This window comes from Capra hircus, chromosome 13 (genome assembly GCF_001704415.2).
Source record: "Capra hircus breed San Clemente chromosome 13, ASM170441v1, whole genome shotgun sequence".
Classification (NCBI taxonomy): Eukaryota; Metazoa; Chordata; class Mammalia; order Artiodactyla; family Bovidae; genus Capra; species Capra hircus.
In genome coordinates, this window is record NC_030820.1 from 43,419,041 (window position 1) to 43,439,589 (window position 20,549).

The following is a 20,549-nucleotide window of genomic DNA, read 5'->3' on the forward strand; positions in this document are numbered from 1 at the left end:
CCTGCCCCCAATCCCTCCCAGCATCAGAGTCAGGCTATAACCACCCAAATCAGTCATGGCTGTATATATATATACCCCCTCCCTCCTTAGCCTCACTCCCACCCAGTCTCCTGCCATCCCACCCTACTAGGTCATCACAGAGCACCGGGCTGGGCCCCCTGTGTTATACAGCAGCTTCCCACTGGCTATCTGCTTTATACATGGTAGTGTACACATGTCGATGCTGCCTTCTCAGTTCATCCCACCCTCTCCTTCCCCTGCTGTGTCCACAAGTTTATTCTCTACATCTGCCTTTCCATTCCTTCCTTGCAAATAGGCACCTTTTTTCTAGATCTCACATATATGTGTTACTATACAGTATTTGTTTTTCTCTTTGGATGTCATTTTTGTATCTCATCATGGGAAGTCATTTGGGAATGTTATCCCTGTAGTCTTTTCAACCTCTGCTCCCACAAATATAATGCACCCTTGCATAGTCAAATTCAGGTTTAGTTAACGTCACCAAGTGGAGAAATCCCCCTGTGATTTAATAAAAAAGACTAATGAAAAGAGATTTAGAAAGGTACAGTATATGTAAAGAAAACTGGGATGTGTTAGATTCAGTTCAGTTCAGTCTCTCAATTGTGTCTGACTCTTTGCAACCCCATGGATTTTAGCAAGCCAAGCCTCCCTGTCCATCACCAACTCCTGCAGCCTACTCAAACTCAGGTCTATCAAGTCGGTTATGCCATCCAACCATCTCATCCTCTGTCATCCCCTTCTCCTCCCACCTTCAATCTTTCCCAGCATCGGGGTCTTTTCCAATGAGTCAGCTCTTTTTCTTAAGAAGAAAAAACTGGTGATAAGGGATAATTAGCTTTCAAAATATTTAACACTGTAATGGAAGAGAAGGCTTCCCTGGTGGCTTAGTGGTAAAGAATCCACCTGTCAATGCAGGAGACATGGGTTGGATCCCTGGGTTGGAAAGATCCTCTGGAGAAGGAAATGGCAACTCACTCTGGTATTTTTGCCTGGAAAATACCCAGGACAGAGGAGACTGGAAGGCTACATATAGTCCATAAAGCTGCGAAAATCAGACATGACTGAGCACACATGCACACAAAGGAGAGGGTGAAAGCAGATACTTCTGTGTATGTTTCTACAGGAGAATGGCTTAAGAAGAATCATAACAATGAAAGACGATGGATCAAAAAATTTAAGGAACATATCCGTTCTAGCCCAACAATGAATTAGGAAGCCTCAGTGAGTAGTGAGCACTTGTGATTTTCAAGTTTGAGGTTTAAGGTCCCTGAAGGTACGGGGAGAATTCTTGCCTAGGGTGGGAAGCTTGTGTCATTCTCAAATCCTCCCAGCCCCTCCTTCCTGCCACTTGATGCCCACATCCAATCTATGACTATTTACCATTGATTCTACATGGTTGTCTATTAAGCTGGTATTTATGATGTGCTGCATACAAAGTTAAGATACTTGGATGAGGCTGGTGAAAAGCACAGAGATGCTTCCTGTTCATAGGGGCTTATGCTCGAGTGGTAATGAGGGAGTGACTTTTTGGTCCATATTAGATGTTACAGACCTGGGCAAAACTTTAATTTGTCCCTCCAGAAATTAGTTTTCAGATTAACTTAATAATTATGACAGCTTGTGTACTTATTTGTTCTATCCACACTTTGAAAGCAGGATTGTATGTTATTTGCTCCTGAACACCCAAAGGTTAACTGCTAAGTTGCTCCAGTCGTGTCCGACTCTGTGCGACCCCACAGACGGCAGCCCACAAGGTTCCCCCGTCCCTGGGATTCTCCAGGCAATAATACTGGAGTGGGTTGCCATTTCCTTCTCCAATGCATGAAAGTGAAAAGTGAAAGTGAAGTCGCTCAGTTGTGTCCGACTCTTAGCGACCCCGTGGACTGCAGTCTACCAGGCTCTTCCATCCATGGGATTTTCCAGGCAAGAGTACTGGAGTGGGCTGCCATTACCTTCCCCAAAAGGTTAACTAGGTTTCCCCAAACGATAGGTTCTCCTTTCTAATTCTGAGCCAATGTTTATTAAAATTAAAACACACTGATAAATTCTAAGTTTAATGTCATGTGTGTGAGTTTCTGTGGAGTTCTACTTAAATTGAGCTTATTTGTGTTAGCTAAATAATTTCTCTTGCTTTAATGAAGATTCAACTTGTCAATTTTGTCAAGAGGGCTCTGTCACAAACTGGGAAGCTCCTTCTGTGACAATATTCTGTTTGTCATTTAAGTAAGGCTTCCTTAATATCATATAATTAATTGCATTCCTCCAATATGGGTCTGGTCAGACTGTCTCATTCACTGTAAGAGAATCAGATTACATGTGATGAGAAAAAAAAAAAATTGGCGTAACGTTTTGAGTATTAGTTTTACAGAGCATGCAAAGTGTCTATTTTTGTAGGGTAAAAAAATATTATTGAGCCAAATTTGATCTCAGAAATGTAAATGATACTAACAGCAATGTCCATAAACTTTAGGTAAATTTGAGTTTCACTGCGCTACCAATTCTACTCTCATAACCATTTCAGCAACGATTGGTGGAAATGTCTAGAAATAGACTATACAAAAAATGAAAGCAAATTCATTTTTGTCATGTGGTGAACTCATAATCCAAAGTTCCTATCTATAATTTCATGTGCTGTTTGCACATTGATCTCAACAGGATTACTGTCAGTGAAACGATAGCAATGTAAAAAATAGAATTTCTCACCGAGACAAAGAAATATCATTGAAAAACTGAAAGGTGAGATCTACTCTGAAGTTTATTGTAAATATGTATGTCAGTTGGATTTTTTTCTCCCTTGCTCTGTGGCCCTGCTTTTCATGGGGTCATATATGTGAAGCCTGTAAGCTTTCAGTATTACCAGCACAGGTTCAAGTGCAGTAGAAACTTGGAAACTGCCACAGTATGTGCACACAGCAGGGACTTAACAAATAGGTACACCCACATCCCAATCTATATTTACACTCACATTGTTCCTTTGTGTCCCAATTGAATGATTTCATTCCTTTATAAACTGGTTTACCCAAGAAGAATCTGTGTTTGTTCTTTCAATTATTCTATCCTTATGTTTATTTAAAAAAATACTTCAGCATTTTCTACAGCAGTTTTAGACTCACAGTAAGAATTAAGAGGAAGGTATGGAGACTTCCCACTTACCCCACCCCCATCACAACATGCACATCCTCCCCCATTATCAACATCCCCACCAGGTGGTTCATTTGTTACAACTGATGACCTTATACAGACATGTCATCATCACCTAAAGTCCACAGCTTATATCAGAGGTCACTCTTGGTGTTGTAGAGTCTATGAAGTGAAGTGAAGTGAAGTGAAAGTCGCTTAGTCGTGTCCCTCTCTTTGCAACGCCATGGACTGTCATGGAATTCTTCAGGCCAGAATATTGGAGTGGGTAGCCTTTCCCTTCTCCAGGGGATCTTCCCAACCCAGGAATCGAACCTAGGTCTCCTGCATTGCAGGCAGATTCTTTACCAGCTGAGCTACAAGGGAAGCCCATACATTCTATGGGTTGGACAAATGTATAATGACATATAGTCATCACAGTGGTATTTTCTTTCATTTTTTAAATGATTTCTTTTTAATGCAGACCATTTTAAAGTCTCTATTAAATTTGTTGTGATATAGCTTCTGTTTTATGTTTTGATTTTTTGGCCACAAGACATGTGGGATAGCTCCTAAACAGGGATCGAATCCATATCCCCTGCATTGGAAGGTAAAGTCTTAACCTCTGGATAGCCAGGGAAGTTCCTATGGTATTTTCAGAGTATTTTCATTGTCCTGAAAATCCTCTGTGCTCTGCCTGGACATCCTTTACTACCTTAACCTTTGGCAACCACTAATCTTTTTGCTGTCTCCATAGTTTTGCCTTTTCCAAAATGGCATAGAATTGGAATCATGCAGAATGCAGTATGACTTTCCAAATTGGCTTCTTTCACTTAGTAACATGCATTTAAGTTTCCTCCATGTCTTTTCATGGCTTGATGGCTCATTTCTTTTTAGCACAAAGTAATTACCCATTGTCTGGATGGACCATGGTTTATTTACGCATTACCTACTAAAAGACATCTTGGTTGCTTTTAAGTTTTGGACTTTTAAGAATAAAACTGCTATAAATATTTGTGTGCAGATTGTTGTGTGGACATTAGTGCTCAAGGCCCTTGAGTCTAACAGTTGAAGAGCTGTCCCCCTTCCTTTTTGAAGTCAGTTTTGACTTTCTCATTTATTTAAGGTACACCAAGTGCTTACAAAGCATTCCATGTTTTCTTGCTAGCCAAGTTTCTTCTTGTTTCCTGCCAGCAGAGAACTCTAATAGGACAGGCCCTATAGTTGGGTCAGAGCCAATCAGCATGATTTATAGAGAATTTTGTAAACAAACTGATTTCAATTGTGCAGTTCTAAGCTCAGAGCTTCGCTTGGACTGCATGCATTATCAGCCTGGAAGGCTGAGCATGATACATGAGAAAAGTCAGCTCTTACCTGCTCGTACATTATCAACTCTGTGCGCTATCTTTACTCCTGGTGCCATTCTCACGTTGTGTGACTGTATATCAATGACTGTCAGCTGGCCTTGGTATTGTGCTCCCTGGCATGTGCCATGCTACACACTTACATGAAGAACCAATGGCCTTAGACTTATATATATATATATATCATCATGTATAGATCTGAAGGGAGAAAGTTGATTTTCCATAAGATGCCATGTGTTATTTGTTTACTCAGACATGGTCATTATGGTATACGCATAACTGTGTAATTTCTGGTGGTGATTTGGGGGTTTGGAAGCTTGAACCTCTGTTCTTAGGTAAGTACTGGTTATTCTACCTGCTGTTGCTGCCAGCTGCTGACTTCTGTATGATTTCCGTAGCTGGGTTTTAGTCAGTCTGGGTCAACTGTAACTTATCAATCCAGTAGCTGAGAATTCATAAACTTGATGTTTATGTTGCTGTTCAGTCACTAAGTTGTGTCTGACTCTTCGTGACTCCATGGACTGCAGCACACCAGGCCTCCCTGTCCTTCCCTATCTCCCAGACTTTGCTCAAACTCATGTCCATTGAGTCAATGATGTCATCCAGACATCTCATCCTCTGTCACCCAGTGTAATTCTAAGTAATCTTCTCACAATTTTGTTATACAATATTTCCTATATTTGAACATAATTGCCTTGGAACAAGTAATCCAAGTGTTTAAATGTGAAAAATGTGAAAAAGAAAATGCTCTTCCCATGTTTGTTATTATTGTTAATTTGATTATTTTTGTTTTCTAATAGAGCTGGTTTCCTAGAAGAACTGAATTCTAAATATAGCCTTTCCCATGACCTTGCGGCCCTTAATATTCAGACTCAGATAGTTATTGTTTAAATAGATACCAAAGAAAATTTGTTGTGTTAACTTTATGAGTTGTTTTAGAAATTGAATGATACAGAACCTATGACTTCTGTGCATAGAAGCAAATTTAGACTAGCAGAGTTCAAATCTTTTCACTATACATATATATATTTTTTAATTTTAATTTTTACTTTATTTTACTTTTCTTTTCACTATATAGATGTAAAATGGAGGTCCGGAGAGTGTGAATAAATTACCAGGATTGTGTGCATGCTAGGTTGCTTCAGCCGTGTCTGACTCTTTGTGATCCTATGGACTGTAGCCTGCCAAGGTCTTCTGTCCATGGAATTCTTCAGGCAAGAATACTGGAGTAGGGTGCCATGCCTTCCTCTAGGGGATCTTCCTGATCCAGGAATCAAAACTGGGTCTCCTGCATTACAGGCAGATTCTTCACCATCTGAGCCACAGTAGCCCTAATGGAAAACCTAACTAAAAACCTTGCAAAGAATGTAACATATTTTCTAAATGTAATGTGCAAAATGAGCAAGCAAAAAAAACCCCTAGAAACTGTTATGTGATATAAAAAGGAGGATAACATTTTTATTTCCTGGAACTGTTTGTTCCCAATATGATGTACAGAGCAGTTGAAGACTGAAAGTAAAATGGAAGATCGTCTGTTTGAGGTAAGATGACCAAACTGTGAATCCACTCTGACAGAGCTATACAAATGGGAAGAAAATCTTTCTAAATGCCACCATTTATTTTTTCTTCTTCTCTATAAAATAATAAAATCTTCTGAAGTCAAAATAGTGATAAAGAAAAAGGGACTTCTTGGTAAACTCTAGAGTTTTTGCATTTGTTTTTATCTTCATTCGCTCCCAGGAGGGAAAATATAAAATAGATAGATTGTCTATTGTGTTTGACCTTATTAAGGAGTGTTTTGCATTTATATTGAAGAGTTTGAAAAGAGTTAGAGATCAATGCTTAGAAAAGTAAGGACATTTATTCATATTTTAGTTCTTCCCTTCAGCAGATATTGATCAAGCTTATGCCCAGGGCACTGTTCTTGATGCTGGAAATACAGTAGTGACCAAAGGACAAAGGTGAAGTGGGGACAAGGATGTGGCTGGTGTTCTGGGGAACAGCAAGGAAGCCAGAGAAGGCAGAAGGCCCAGAGGGGAAGCATGCAGGATGAAGTGGAAAGGAGGTCAGGTGGGTAACAGACGGGCAGGTGGGACTCAGACTTCAGTCATTGAAGGGCTTGGTGTTTATGCTACTGGAGAAGGGAAGCCTTTTTAAGGCTTTGGGCAGACACTTGTATGTCAACAGACTCCACTGGGGTTGTTCTGAGAATGGACTCTAGGGGATAAGAACAGATGCAGTGTGATTGCTTAGGAGGATTATTTGTGAAGTGCAGGCATGGACTATCGTGTCTTGAGTAAGGTGGGAGCATGGGGTGGAGCGAGATGAACCTGCAGGGGCCACATCTTGGTGTTGCACCTGGTAGGTTTTGAACTTGGCTTGGGTAATGGATAAAGGGTGAGTTGAAGGAGAATCTAAAGGTTTGGACCTGAGCAACAGGAAGGATGGAGTTCCCATTTACAAATACGGAAAATTTTGTGCAAGGAGGCATTTTAGGGCTTGAGCTGGGTCTATGGAAGTGGTGTGTTGATATACCCCCATTCTAAGTAAAGGATTCTAAGTATTATTTCTTAAATTGCTGATAATTAGCTATGTTTAAAAATGAATCATTAAACATCTAACAATTTACTCAAGTTTATTATTAGAGTGAGTTTTCTGGAATAGAAGGGGCAAGTGTTTTTCACTTTTGCTTTACAAAACAAGCACCGCTTACAATCATGTTTGTGGAACTGTTGCATTCTGTTTGCTTGCATTTTATTTAAGATTATTTCCCATCAATATTCACAAGTGAATTATCATGAGATTTCCTTCAATACAATTTTTGTGAAGTTTTCAGATCAGTGTTTAACTTGATTTATAAAACAATTTGGGCATTTTCTTTCTTTTTCCATGATCTGGTGTAGGTCCGCATTGGAGACGTTAACTAAGTCCAAAAATACAATGTGACTTTTAGGGGTCTGGGACTCAAACCATTGGGCAGGTCAATGTCAACTCCTTTTTCCTTCATCTTCCAGTTTAGAAGCCATAACCCCCAAAGTTGCTGTAGCCCACTTACAGATCCCAAGTACAGAGGAACATGGCTGCAGGTGAAAAATAAGACTTGAGACTTATTAGTACTTACAGCAGACTGTCCCTCCTGGGGGGGGGGTCGGAGGGGGTGGCCCTGAAGTCTTTGGAGATGACAGTGGGCAATATGAGGATGACAAATCCTTTTGTAGGAACTGCCTCCAGTGATGGGACTTGAGATTTGCTCTTTTAGTTGGTGATCACATTACCGGACTGTTTACTCATGAATAATTCTCATGAAATTGCTTCCATTATTAATAAAAATATTTGCAACTCCACCCTCCCCCCCCCAAAAAAAAAAACGAAACAGGTGGCACAGTGGTAAAGAATCCACCTGCTATAGCAAGAGTTGCAGGAGACACAGGTTCGATCTGGGTCAAGAAGACCCCCTGGAGGAGAGCATGACAATCCAATCCAGTATACTTGCCTGAAAAATACCATTTGGGGGATCTCTTTTTAACAGGGATCCTTCAAAAATCTCTGTAGCCCACCAGACGAGCCTGGTGGGCTATAGTCCATGGGGTCACAGAGTAGGGTTGCAACGGAACAGAGCAGACACATGCACCTCAAAACATTAAAATCTAAAACAATTTATATTCTTTACCTCAACTTCATTCAAGTCAAGGCATATTTGAGGTGGGTTGGGAAGTGAAAGAGGAAGAAAAATAACAGGTTTAACAATAAACCATGATGGTGACTTAGCATGAGGCATATTGTCTGTGAGCACATTTGTATTGTCACAATTATACAAAACACATTTTCACTGTCTAGGTTTGTTAGACATTCCTGGATACCTACAGTGTCACTACGCGGCAAGTGAAATCTTAAATTCTATTTACTCATAAACCACATTGTTTTCTACATTTGTAAATGCAATTTGCGTAACAATAGAAACTTGTTAACTGAGCCTCTGTCTGTAGTCACTGGGAAGTAAACTGTGCATGGGAGGGGGTGGTTTAAATAATGAAGACAGAGTGGGCTTCCGTTTTTCTACTAATTTACATTTTCACAAGGAAGATCAGACACAGCACAAATTATAGGCAAACGTTTGCCTAGACAGTTACTTTAGGTTTGTAATTAGCATGTAATTGAAGTTTCCAGAAAACATGTTCTCTATGGCTTAAGGTTAGGGTTTTTTTTTTTTTTTTTTAGTTACAGAGTTAAGAAATTGTAAAAAAGACATGAATAAGAATTAAAAATTTAATTGATCAGATATACTAAGAATTTGTTTATTCATCTGATAAAGCCCTTGAATCATGGGGGTCAATCCTTGTATTGCTTTTCATGTGAAATGGTGTTAAAACAACTCGATACCACAGTGTTCAGAAGGCCTTAACCAGGCATTCAGCATTAGAGTGGAACTGTTCATAAACTCAAAACCACTGAAGAAGAGGAAGCTGTCTGTTGAATATAAACTGCCCTAAAGTCACAGTTTCCAGGAAACATGATTGCAGAATGAGGAGTGTCGCACTGTAAGACTGTCCTCTGACAGTGAGACACCACCGCCAGGCTCAGGGCCAGCACTGAGCCTCCCGCAGCCCACGCCTCACTCCCAGCAGGTGAACATCTTTAACAAATGTGCAGGAAGCTCCTCCTTTACAGTGACCTCAGACATGGGCTGTTAGAAACAGCATGATGTTTTGGACAGATCCCTAATCAGAGTTTAAAACTGTCCAGTTGTCTTAGTGCTAAGAAGGCCTGCTGCCTGGTCATAGAGTAACCTCACTGACTTAAAGCTAAAGGTCCAATTGCCAAATGCCAGGCTTGATACTAGGTGCACAGTTGTGCATTTACCCATCTAGGAATGGCGATCACAGGAACTTTATATTTTACTGACATTATCTACATCTTACAGATAGGAAAGCTGAGGCTCAGAGAGGTTACAAACAGAAATGTGGAGATCTCAGCTAGGAAGTGAGGGAACTGGCCAGCAGAGTCTTTTCAGTACATCTGCTGGTTTCATGAAAACTGTATATTACCAACATGGGAATTTCAACAATTTGCTCCATCGGATAAGGAATCTGTAAAAATCTTTAACTGTCTCTTTGCTACCATGTTCCCAAACACACATAGCACTCTCCTCTGAGCTAGCCACATCCTCTAAGAGACCTGGAACCAACATTGAGTTCTCAAAACCACGTGTGTTTCCGCTATCTCCTTCTATCCATCTTTTTCAAAGCCCTGTGTGGTACTCCTGTTCCATATATATCAGCAGGCAGACCAGAATCACATTCAGCAGGAGCTCAGCTTGGATTACAGATGTGCTGACTCAATCAAAACTCTCAAACTCAACAGCTTCCCTTTAAAAGAAAGTGTAACACTTCAAGGGAAGTGCAATTTCAGCCATCACTTCATCTAGTACAATATGAAGCTGTAGTAATGTCCAGTTGGATTAAGAAAAGGGAATACTCTGTTTAATTTTCCAAGCAAGTGACCTGTGATCCTGCTTTAAATTAAAGTTTCTAGGAGGTATTTTCTTGTTTATCAGTGCTTAAGACTCACTTTTTTTTCCCCCTGGGAAATCTTCCACCAAATATAATTACTAACATTGTATGCTAGACTGAAATGATGAAATAAAAATCAATTATGCAATTCAAAATGAATGTTCTGCTACTTTTACAAGAGGAATTTTTTTTGTAGCAATGTTCCCTATTCAGTGAGGAGGAGAGAGAGAACAAATAAAAACCCATCCTTCAGTTTACCAATTAGAAGGCACAGTCGTGACTATTTCCAACAGTAAAGCCCATTGCCTAGAAAACTATACTGTGCAAATAAGAGGAGCTAAGAAGGTCAATGGGAGGTACCTCCAAAGCTTATTTCAGTTCAGTCCAGTTCAGTCGCTCAATCGTGTCCAACTCTTTGCAACCCCATGAATCACAGCACGCCAGGCCTTCCTGTCCATCACCAACTCCCGCAGTTCACTCAAACTCACGTCCATCGAGTCAGTGATGCCATCCAGCCATCTCATCCTCTGTCATCCCCTTCTCCTCCTGCCCCCAATCCCTCCCAGCATCAGAGTCTTTCCAATGAGTCAACTCTTTGCATGAGGTGGCTAAAATATGGAGTTTCAGCTTTAGCATCAGTCCTCCCAATGAACATCCAGGACTGATCTCCTTTAGAATGGATCGGTTGGATTGCCTTGCAGTCCAAGGGACTCTCAAGAGTCTTCTTTAACACCACAGTTCAAAAGCATCAGTTCTTTGGCACTCAGCTTTCTTCACAGTCTAACTCTCACATCCATACAAGACCACTGGAAAAACTATAGCTTTGACTAGACAGACCTTTTTTAACAAAGTAATGCCTCTGCTTTTTAACATGCTGTCTAGGTTGGTCATAACTTTCCTTCCAAGTAGCGTCTTTTAATTTCATGGCTGCAGTCACCATCTGCAGTGATTTTGGAGCCCCAAAAAATAAAGTCTGACTCTGTTTCCACTGTTTCCCCATCTATTTCCCATGAAGTGATGGGACCGGATGCCATGATCTTAGTTTTCTGAATGTTGAGCTTTAAGCCAACTTTTTCACTCTCCTCTTTCACTTTCATTAAGAGGCTTTTTAGTTCTGCTTCACTTTCTGCCATAAGGGTGGTGTCATCTGCATATCAGAGGTTATTGATACTTCTCCTGGCAATCTTGATTCCAGCTTGTGCTTCTTCCAGCCCAGCTTTTCTCATGATGTACTCTGCATAGAAGTTAAATAAGCAGGGGAACAATACAGCCCTGATGTACTCCTTTTCCTGTTTGGAACCACTCTGTTGTTTCATGTCCAGTTCTAACTCTTGCTTCCTGACCTGCATATAGGTTTCTCAAGAGGTATTCCCATCTCTTTCAGAATTTTCCACAGTTTATTGTGATCCACACAGTCAAAGGCTTTGGCATAGTCAATAAAGCAGAGATAGATATTTTTCTGGAACTCTCTTGCTTTTTCCATGATCCAGAAGATGTTGGTAATTTGATCTCTGGTTCCTCTGCCTTTTCTAAAACCAGCTTGAACACCTGGAAGTTCGCGGTTCACGTATTGCTGAAGCCTGGCTTGGAGAATTTTGAGCATTACTTTACTAGCATGTGAGAAAGCTTATTTAGAATATGCTATTGTTATTTTTGGGTTTTCCTAGTGGGTCAGTGGTAAAGAATTCACCTGCAGTGCAGGATATGAGGGTTTGATCCCTGGGTTGGGAAGATCCCCTGGAAAAGGAAATGGCAACTCACTCCAGTATTCTTGCCTGGGGAATCCCATGGTCAGAGGAGCCTGGCATGCTACAGTCCATGGGATTGCAAAAGAGTTGGATAACTTAGTGACTAAACAACTACAACACTGTTATTTTTACTACTCTATTGCCACCACTATCCCTAGTGAAACCTAAGGACAACTGTTAGAATAATTGTTTTGCTTTGCTTCAGTATCTTCTGTATAAAAACCTTTCCCCAAATCTTTCCTATGGAGTTCTCCTAAACACCTTTGGTTTGGTGCTGCACAATTTGAACTGATGCAAGCTCAAACTCTTGAAAAAAATTGTAACATGCCTTATTTCTCAATGCTATTAATCGACCACTTTCCAAAACAGTGATTTCACGCTTTATGAATGGCAGCCCACTGAGAAGGAGCAAAACTTTCCATATTGCAAAATCCAGATTCTCCAATTTTCCCTAGAAAAAGACATCAGTGAAGCACAAGAAAATATCAAGTCAAAGACATTTTAGATAGATAATGCTAAAATGGTTTTTTATAACAAGATAAGGAGGATGAATAATTTTTGCCTTACATGTGCACGTTAATGGGGCAGTTAATTAAAACTGATAAAACATGATGAAAATATGCAAGATGACACCCCACAATACGCATTAACCAAGTCACAACAATTAACTTGAAAATGATGAATGTACATTATTTAGCATAAAAAGGGAGCCGTCATTTCAAACTCTTACTCAAGATATTATTGATACAAACACAGCCACAGTGTATTTTCTCTTGATATTCTGCAGATGTATCTGTAGGTATTCCTCCATGCTCTTGAGAAAGAAACACTGAATTCTCTCCCAGTTGGTAAAGTAGCCAGATTTTCCAGTAGACCAGTTCATTGAAATCCTCTAAAATTCCAGAAATGTGCTAATTTTGGTTCAATAATAATACATTTTAACAAACTTTAATAACTTGGTGATTAAGTTCTGAATGAATAGACCTCATTCTATTCGTTTAGAATAGGAACACCCTTTAGAAGGATCATGAGTCGAATTAGGTTATTTGCTGACAATCATACAAGATGGGAGTGTTTGGCACAGCTATTTCACCATATGTTTTATAATTCTTAAAATGTCATCCAAGGAGGAAAGAAATTGTGTAGACTGCCATGAGATGATAATTGCCTTTTTGGAGGAGAATGCATAGTCAAGAACCAGATCCATATCAAAAAATGAAACATGCTTTATATTATCCCCCTACATTGATCACATCTACCAAATTATTTTGTGAAGTCACAATCAGGAAATAAGTTTTTAATACAAAAGTCTTAGCCATCCAATTGCTTCAAAAAAATGTTTTTTTTTTTTTTTTTTTTTTTTCCTGGACAGAGGAAGGAAATGGGTGACAGGCTTTCCCTTGCTTCTGCAGTACCTACTGGGACCCCTGGTGACTGGGCTTTTCTCTTGTCTTAGGTATTGTCTGCTTGTTCAAAGCCCTTGGAAAAGTTTGATTTACAGGAAAAGCTGTGCAGCAATCAGAAAAGAAGACAAAATAAGTTACGTCTCAGTGTTAGAGTAAGCCAGTCAAAGGCACAGGAAGAAAAGCGTAGGAGATTGGGAGCTGGAGAAGGTGTTTGCTCCCAGAACAGTTACAGAATAGCAACCTCCAGGAGCACCCAAAGAAATGTTGACTCAGGCCAGTCGGTCCCTAGGATTTCAGTAGCTTAGTGCCCAGGTTATAGGAAATGGAAAAGAAAAGGGCACAGAATTGACAGAATAGTCCCAATGATCACAAGTAGCATTGTCTTTTTTCGGTGCAAAAATTTCCAGCACAGATGTGCCCATGAGAAAATTCATCTAAGTAAGAAAATTAGACAGTTCCCAGACACCAGTGAGATAAGGTGTTACTTGTCAGAGCAGGAGCCCTTTGTGAGTGGTGTGGGGGCAGGAGTGTCAAGAAAGAATAAGAAAACATAAGCATTTTTAAAGCAAAGAAACCAAAAGTAGGGGGAGAAAATTTAACAGCTGCTGTTAAATTTCACACTTAAGTGTGAAACGTGGGGGAGAGTGAGAGATGTCTGAAGAATAATTTTAGAAATTGTGGATGTGTGAATGACTATGTCACCCCCTGATTCACCACTTCAGGAAGATCTACAGTAAATAGATGATTTTTCAAGGATGTTGGTCTTAGAATATGATTTCTTTTGAATGTGATGTTGGGCTGAGGCTGATTTTGTCTGGGTTACATATATGTTTATTGGGAAAATGTCTGTAAAGAAACATTTCCATGTATGGTAATGACCACAGTCCCCTAAACATAAACTCATCAAATCCTTGCCCCAGGTCAACCAATAATTTCATGTGCCCTTATTTTGTTAATGGTGACACTGATTTCCCAGCAACAGAACAATGTCAATAGCCTCCTTGTATTCTCCTGAGATTGCTAGTTTATTAGTATTATTATGAGCAGTGAATGGAGAGAGAACTGCTGATGGTTTAGCATTGAATAAGTATATATAATAAGTTCTATTATAACCAACATTAGCTGGTCAGCATTGATGTGTAGTATGCAAGTTCTTCCAGTAACTGCTTTCATGGAACATTACTATGGCATCATTTTCATACCCCTAGTATATAGCAATATTAGTGAATTTAATTCACATCAAAGATCACTTATTACTTATGATATAATAAGTGAAATGTTAAATAAATGCTTCAAACCTTTTATGCCAAGGCTAAACAGATTGGTTCAAAATTGGGAAAGGAGTACGTCAAGGCTGTATATTGTCACCCTGTTTAGAAATATGCTGTTAGATATTTCTAGAATGCCCAGTTCCTAATCAATCAATTACTGCTTCATAATCTTGGTTATTGGTTCCTATTGGAACTTACCTAATGTAGAAGTAGAGAAGCCAGAAGTGATACAGGAGCTGCAGAGGAAATTAACTCAATTTATATTTGGCAAATTGGTCACAAACATCGTTTTCAGGCATAAAAGCAGTATATATAAAACATGAAAAAGAGAAGAAAGGTTAAAATCAATGGGTAGATAAGAGATAGACACTTTCCTACATGAGGATAAATAAAACTGTTTTAGTTAGAAAAGTTCATGATTGTAATAAAAGTGATGTAAATTGGTAGCCATTTCCTTCTCCATAGGATCTTCCTGACCCAGGGATTGAATCTGGGTCTCCCAGATTGCAGGCAAATTCTTTACAGACTGAGTCACCAGAAAAGCCAACTTTTATTAAAAAATATACAAGCAAGAAAATCAGTTGGTCTTCATATAAATAAGGAGCCAAAGACTTGCGTTTTTAAAAGACTAGTTTGATCCTAAAGCACGTGTGTGTGTGTGTGTGTGTGTGTGTGTGTGTGTGTGTTGTTAGTTGCTCAGTCATGTCTGACTCTTTGTGACCACATGGACTGTAGCCCACCAGGCTCCTCTGTCCATGGAATCCTCCAGACAAGAATAGTAAAGTAGGTTGCCATTTCTTTCTCCAGGGGATCTTACCGACCAGGGATCAAACTTGGTTCTCTCACATTGCAGACAGATTCTTTACTATCTGAGCCACCAAAATATCCTAAAGCATATTCTACTTCAAAGCGTATTTGCTTTTTTTTCCAACCTATAAACTCACTGATCCAATGTAATCATTCTTACAGAATAGTGACGTGAAAATAGTTTTTATAAAAGAACAGGTGTAAAATTATCAGGAATGGCAATTTCTTTTGAGGGATTAATACATTGATTTCATGATGGCATGCTATGGAGAAAGAAAGAGGGAAAGATAGAGATAGATAGGTTGAAGAATAGATAGACAAAGAGAGACCAACAGAAAGATGAGCGGTGGAGAGAGAGAGGAAAAAAAAGAGAGAGAGACAGAGGCAGAGTCTTAATGGTTCTCATTAAATCAGAAATCAGAACAAAGACTGAAAAATTGACAATAATGCACGTTGGTTGGTTTCTGCTCTGAAATTAGCAGAACTGGCAGCTGACATGTCATCTATTTCAAAGTCATTGCAGGCAGAGAGGTTCCTAACTTCAGTGAAGGTAAGGCTTTTAGCAAATCTCTTGCATATGATCAATGATTGTTTAAGAATTACAGGCTGAAGATAATCACCCTGTACGATCCATTAGCGTTGGGGCCTTTTTTCCCTAAATGCTTTTAGAAATAGGAAGGGCATCATATTAATTCTGCTTGATATTTCATTAGTTTCATGTCACTTGTTTCATTAGTTATATGCTATTTCACATTGGTGTCAATGACACAATGCTAATTTCTTGACATGTACTTTTTTATGGTCTTCATGAATTGTGCTCATTATGGAAAATGGGCTGAATTTTTTATTGGTTTATCCTGAATGAATGATTATAGTGAAATAATTCACTTTGGAATTGTTGCCAAGAAGATTCTTTGCAAAAGCGTGTATATTGCTGCAGAAATTATTGAGTACAAAAATTTACAGTATTTGAGAGACAATAAATACTAATGACATAGTTACCATCTTCACTGAAATTCACTTCCCTGACTACTGTCTTAGAAAATAAAAGCAATTTTTACAATCTGATCTAATTCAAAAGACTCTTACTTTAAAAAATTGCCAACATCAGTGACATTTTAGAAAGTGGAAGAAAGGCTTTGAAGAATTTAGTATGATAACTTTGCTTATAAAATATATGAACAAAATTTGGCATCAGTATTTAGAAGGATATAAAATTGTTGCAGTGCATTAAAACCTTGGAATAGTAACTATACTGGAAAACATTTTGGCTGTTCAATAAAATATTAAAGAGTTGTTTTATGACTTAATCCATAGAATTGAAACTGTAAGCCCACACAAAAGCTAATACATGCATGTGAATTGCGGCATTATTCTTAATCACCAAAGAGTAAAAATAACACTAGCAGTTATCAGTGAGTAAATGGAAAATCAGAAAACGGTGTGTCAATATGATGAAATATTATGTAGCTATAAAAAGGAATGAAGTACTCATACATGGGACAACATGGATGGACCTTGAAAATGTTATGCTAAGTGAATACAGTCAAACACGGATAGCTATGCATTGTTTGATTCCATTTTTATGAAATATCCAAAGCAGGCAAATCTATGAAGGTAGAAAGTATATTGGTGATTCCCAGCTACTGGGAAGGGAGGTGAACAGGGCTTGACTAACTGCCAGTGGGCGTGTAGTTTCTGTTTGGGCGATAAAAATAATCTTACATTTGACAGTGGTGTTGACTGCAAAATCCACCTAATTTTATGCCTAAAAGGGTGAATTTTACAGTATATAAATTTGTCCTTAAAAGTATACGAACAAGTAAAAATGACTGGAGACTGATTAATATAAAATAGCTAGAGTTAGGATTCCACTAATATCTTGGTCTTGCATGTTTTCTATTAGTTAGTGTTAAAACAAAACTAAGATTGGGATAGGAGGAGGATTTCTTTTTTTAGGTCCATACTTGGGTGTGGCTCTGTCCTTCTGGGTTTGTAGAAGTCTGGGAGACACAGAATGTGCAGAAACAGAGGGAGTAAAAATGAAGCAGAACTAGATATTCGGCAGAATGAAATAGATTTTGTTCTTTAATGCTTGAAAAACACCCCAGATTCCTATTTCTATTTTCCTTTTCTAGACTTCATATCTTTCTGGTAATTAATTAGAAAAGACACATTTCTCCATTTGAAAGAAAATACCCCCAAATCCCAGAGTCATTTCTATATTAAGGGTAAGTAAATAGATTGTCAGAGAATAGCCATTACATTGTTATGAGTTGCCAACTGAACTTAAAAGCTATTGGGTTTTGCATTTTGTTTGTGCTTGGCAGAAGCCAGCCCCTTTCTTCAAAGGAAAAAAAAAAAAACCACAACATCTATAAGGGGTTTATGAGGTTGTCTGAACATCAAAGAGCTCTCATAAAAGTATCTTTGGATGATTTAGATATAAACAAATAAAAAAGATTTTAGTTTTCTTCTAATTACTCATGAATTTAACATTTCAAAAGCTAAGGTTTGTGGAGAGGGTAAAGTGGAAAACTACTACATGAAGATTTATTTAGAATATTTTGCAAACCTTTGATGGGATAATGAAGAAAAACAATTTTCTTTAAAAGATAAGCATTGCAATGATCAATATGGCTACAATTTCTTTAAAGATAAGGGCCACTGGAAAGATAATTTACAATTTGACAGCTGAATAAATTTCAACTTGTTGAATTTGAGTTTGAATACTTGCTTTCTTGTTTTTATTTGGAACAGGCATAATTAAACTTGAATCCACACAGTGGTCAAAGTTTTCATGCATGAGACAAAAATATGATATATCACTTTCCTCGTCCTAAATTTTCCTAATAGTTTAAGTAGGAAAATGTGATTTTTTTCTGAATACATTTGGAAAGCTCTATATGGAATTAGAGTTTTGTAAATAATACAGTGAACTTTAGTTTGCAATATTGTTGTTGTATAGTCACTAAGTCGTGCCTGACTCTTTTGTGACTCCATGGAATGTAGTTCTCCAGGCTCCTCTGTCCCTGGGATTTCCCAGGCAAGAATACTGGAGTGGGTTGCCATTTCCTTCACCAGGGGATCTTCCTGACCCAGGGATCGAACCCTGGTCTCTTGCATTGGTAAGTGGATTCTTTACCATTGAGCCACCAGGGAAGCTCGGTTTGTAATATTATGCTACACCAAAAGAACACACTTATTAGATAAACCATATGTTTGATCCAATTACATGCTACTCAATATGACTTTTTTTAAATTAAGTGTGAAAGAAGGGAAAAGAATATATTAGTCCATTTAGAAAGAGAAAAACAAATACCATATATTAATGAATGTATATATGGAATCTTGGAAAAGGGGACCGATAAGCCTGTTTACAGGGCAGGAATAGAGACACAGAAGCAGAGAACAAACTTGTGGACACAGCGGGCACAGGAGACGGTGGGACAAGCTGAGAGAGTAGTACTCATTTATGTACACTGCCATGTGTAACACAGAAGGCCAGCGGGAAGTTCCTTATAGCACAGGGAACTCAGCTTGGTGCCCTGTGACCGCCTAGAAGGCTGGGATTGGGGGGTGGGAGGGAGGTTCAAGGGGAAGGGGATATATGTATACTTATAGCTGATTCATGTTGTCATACAGCAGAAACTAACACAACCTTGTAAAAGCAATTGTCCTCCAATTAAAAATGAAAATAAAATGAAAAGAAATGCACCAGTTAGTTTAATGTATCGGCACATTATGCAAATTCTACATGTCAGCCTCAGAGGTCCTTCTACTTCTGAACCACCAGCTATCTGGCACAGTCTGTGTCTGCTGAATGCATCAAGCAAATAACCGATACATAATTAGTCATTAAAAGTGTGCTTGCATCAGATTGTAATTGCATTTGTTTTGAGTCAAATGTGCTAAGTGAGAAAATGTATGTGGAAAATTCACTGAAAATTCCTGACAAGGTAGCAGGAATCTAAGTTGTATACCATTTGGATAATTCATGGATACAAGCAGGATCAAAACCAATAGCAAAAATGTATTTTTGTTGAATATTGGTAAAAAAAGATTAGATGCAAAATCACTAGAGTGCATTCTCTTTGTAATCTGAGGGTCTGTGATTAGCCTTGTGTATTTGCTGAGGGTCCTGCAGAACATTTAATGTATACAATGCATTCTTGCCTCAACCAGAAAGCACGTGTGTCAGACTTTGCTCCTCCTCAATATTCCCAAATCTTCTCCTGCACCGAATCAATGAGAGTAACAGAATTACGCAATACATGTGAAGGAATGCACGTGTCCAGGCTATTTCTGTTGACTTTACAGGACAGTACAATACTTCCTTAGAATTATTTTTGCTCAATTTTTCATTCTCACCAAATTCATAGGGATGAACATGTGGTTGATTAGAATATGTCATATGTCATATGTCATATTAGAATATGTCCCTTAACATATACACATCACTATATATAAAATAAATAACCAACAATTACCTGCTGTATAGCACAGGGAACTGCTCTCCTCGATATTTTGTAATAACCTATCATGGAAAGTAATCTGAAAAAGAATATATATATATATATATCTGAATCACTTTGCTGTACACTTGAAACTACCACAAGATTGTAAATCAGCTAAACTTGAATCAAAATTTTAAAAACAATATGCCTCTTGCCTCCACCTCCTCCAGCATCTTTGTCAAGATTCTGGGGATTTAGAACAATGGGAAACTAATTGCAATTGTCGAGAACATATAAAATATGTCTTTTGATATGAAGTGGAATTATATTTTTTTATTTGTTTTTGGCTGTGTCTTAGTTGCCCCACACCCTGTGGGATTTTAGCTCCCAAACCAGAGATCAAACCTGTGTTCCCTGCATTTAAGGCAGAGTCTTAACCACTGGACCACCAGGGAAGTCCCAGGAATTGCATTTTTATGAAGAAGGGGAACATTGTGACTTTAAAATTTTATTGTTGTAATGACTATCTAAGTACATTTTTAACTTAGTGGACATAAATCCCAAATTATCAGTTCTCAAGAGAAGATAAAAATATATGTATATGTATGTGTGTTTAATTTCCTTAATAATAAATAAAAGTGGTACAAAGAATTTTAAGCCAGATGGAAATAAAGGGTGATTTTGCAGCTGGGGAGCTTATGACCTTAATATGTCACTGTTAATTAACCAAAAAAAGTCTTATAAGTTTTAGTTAAGTGGTTTCTGCTTATTCTTTTCAAATTTTATCATGGAGCTAACAGTGTCATTAATCATGTAATTTTAAGTGAGCATAAACTCAGAAATTTTGA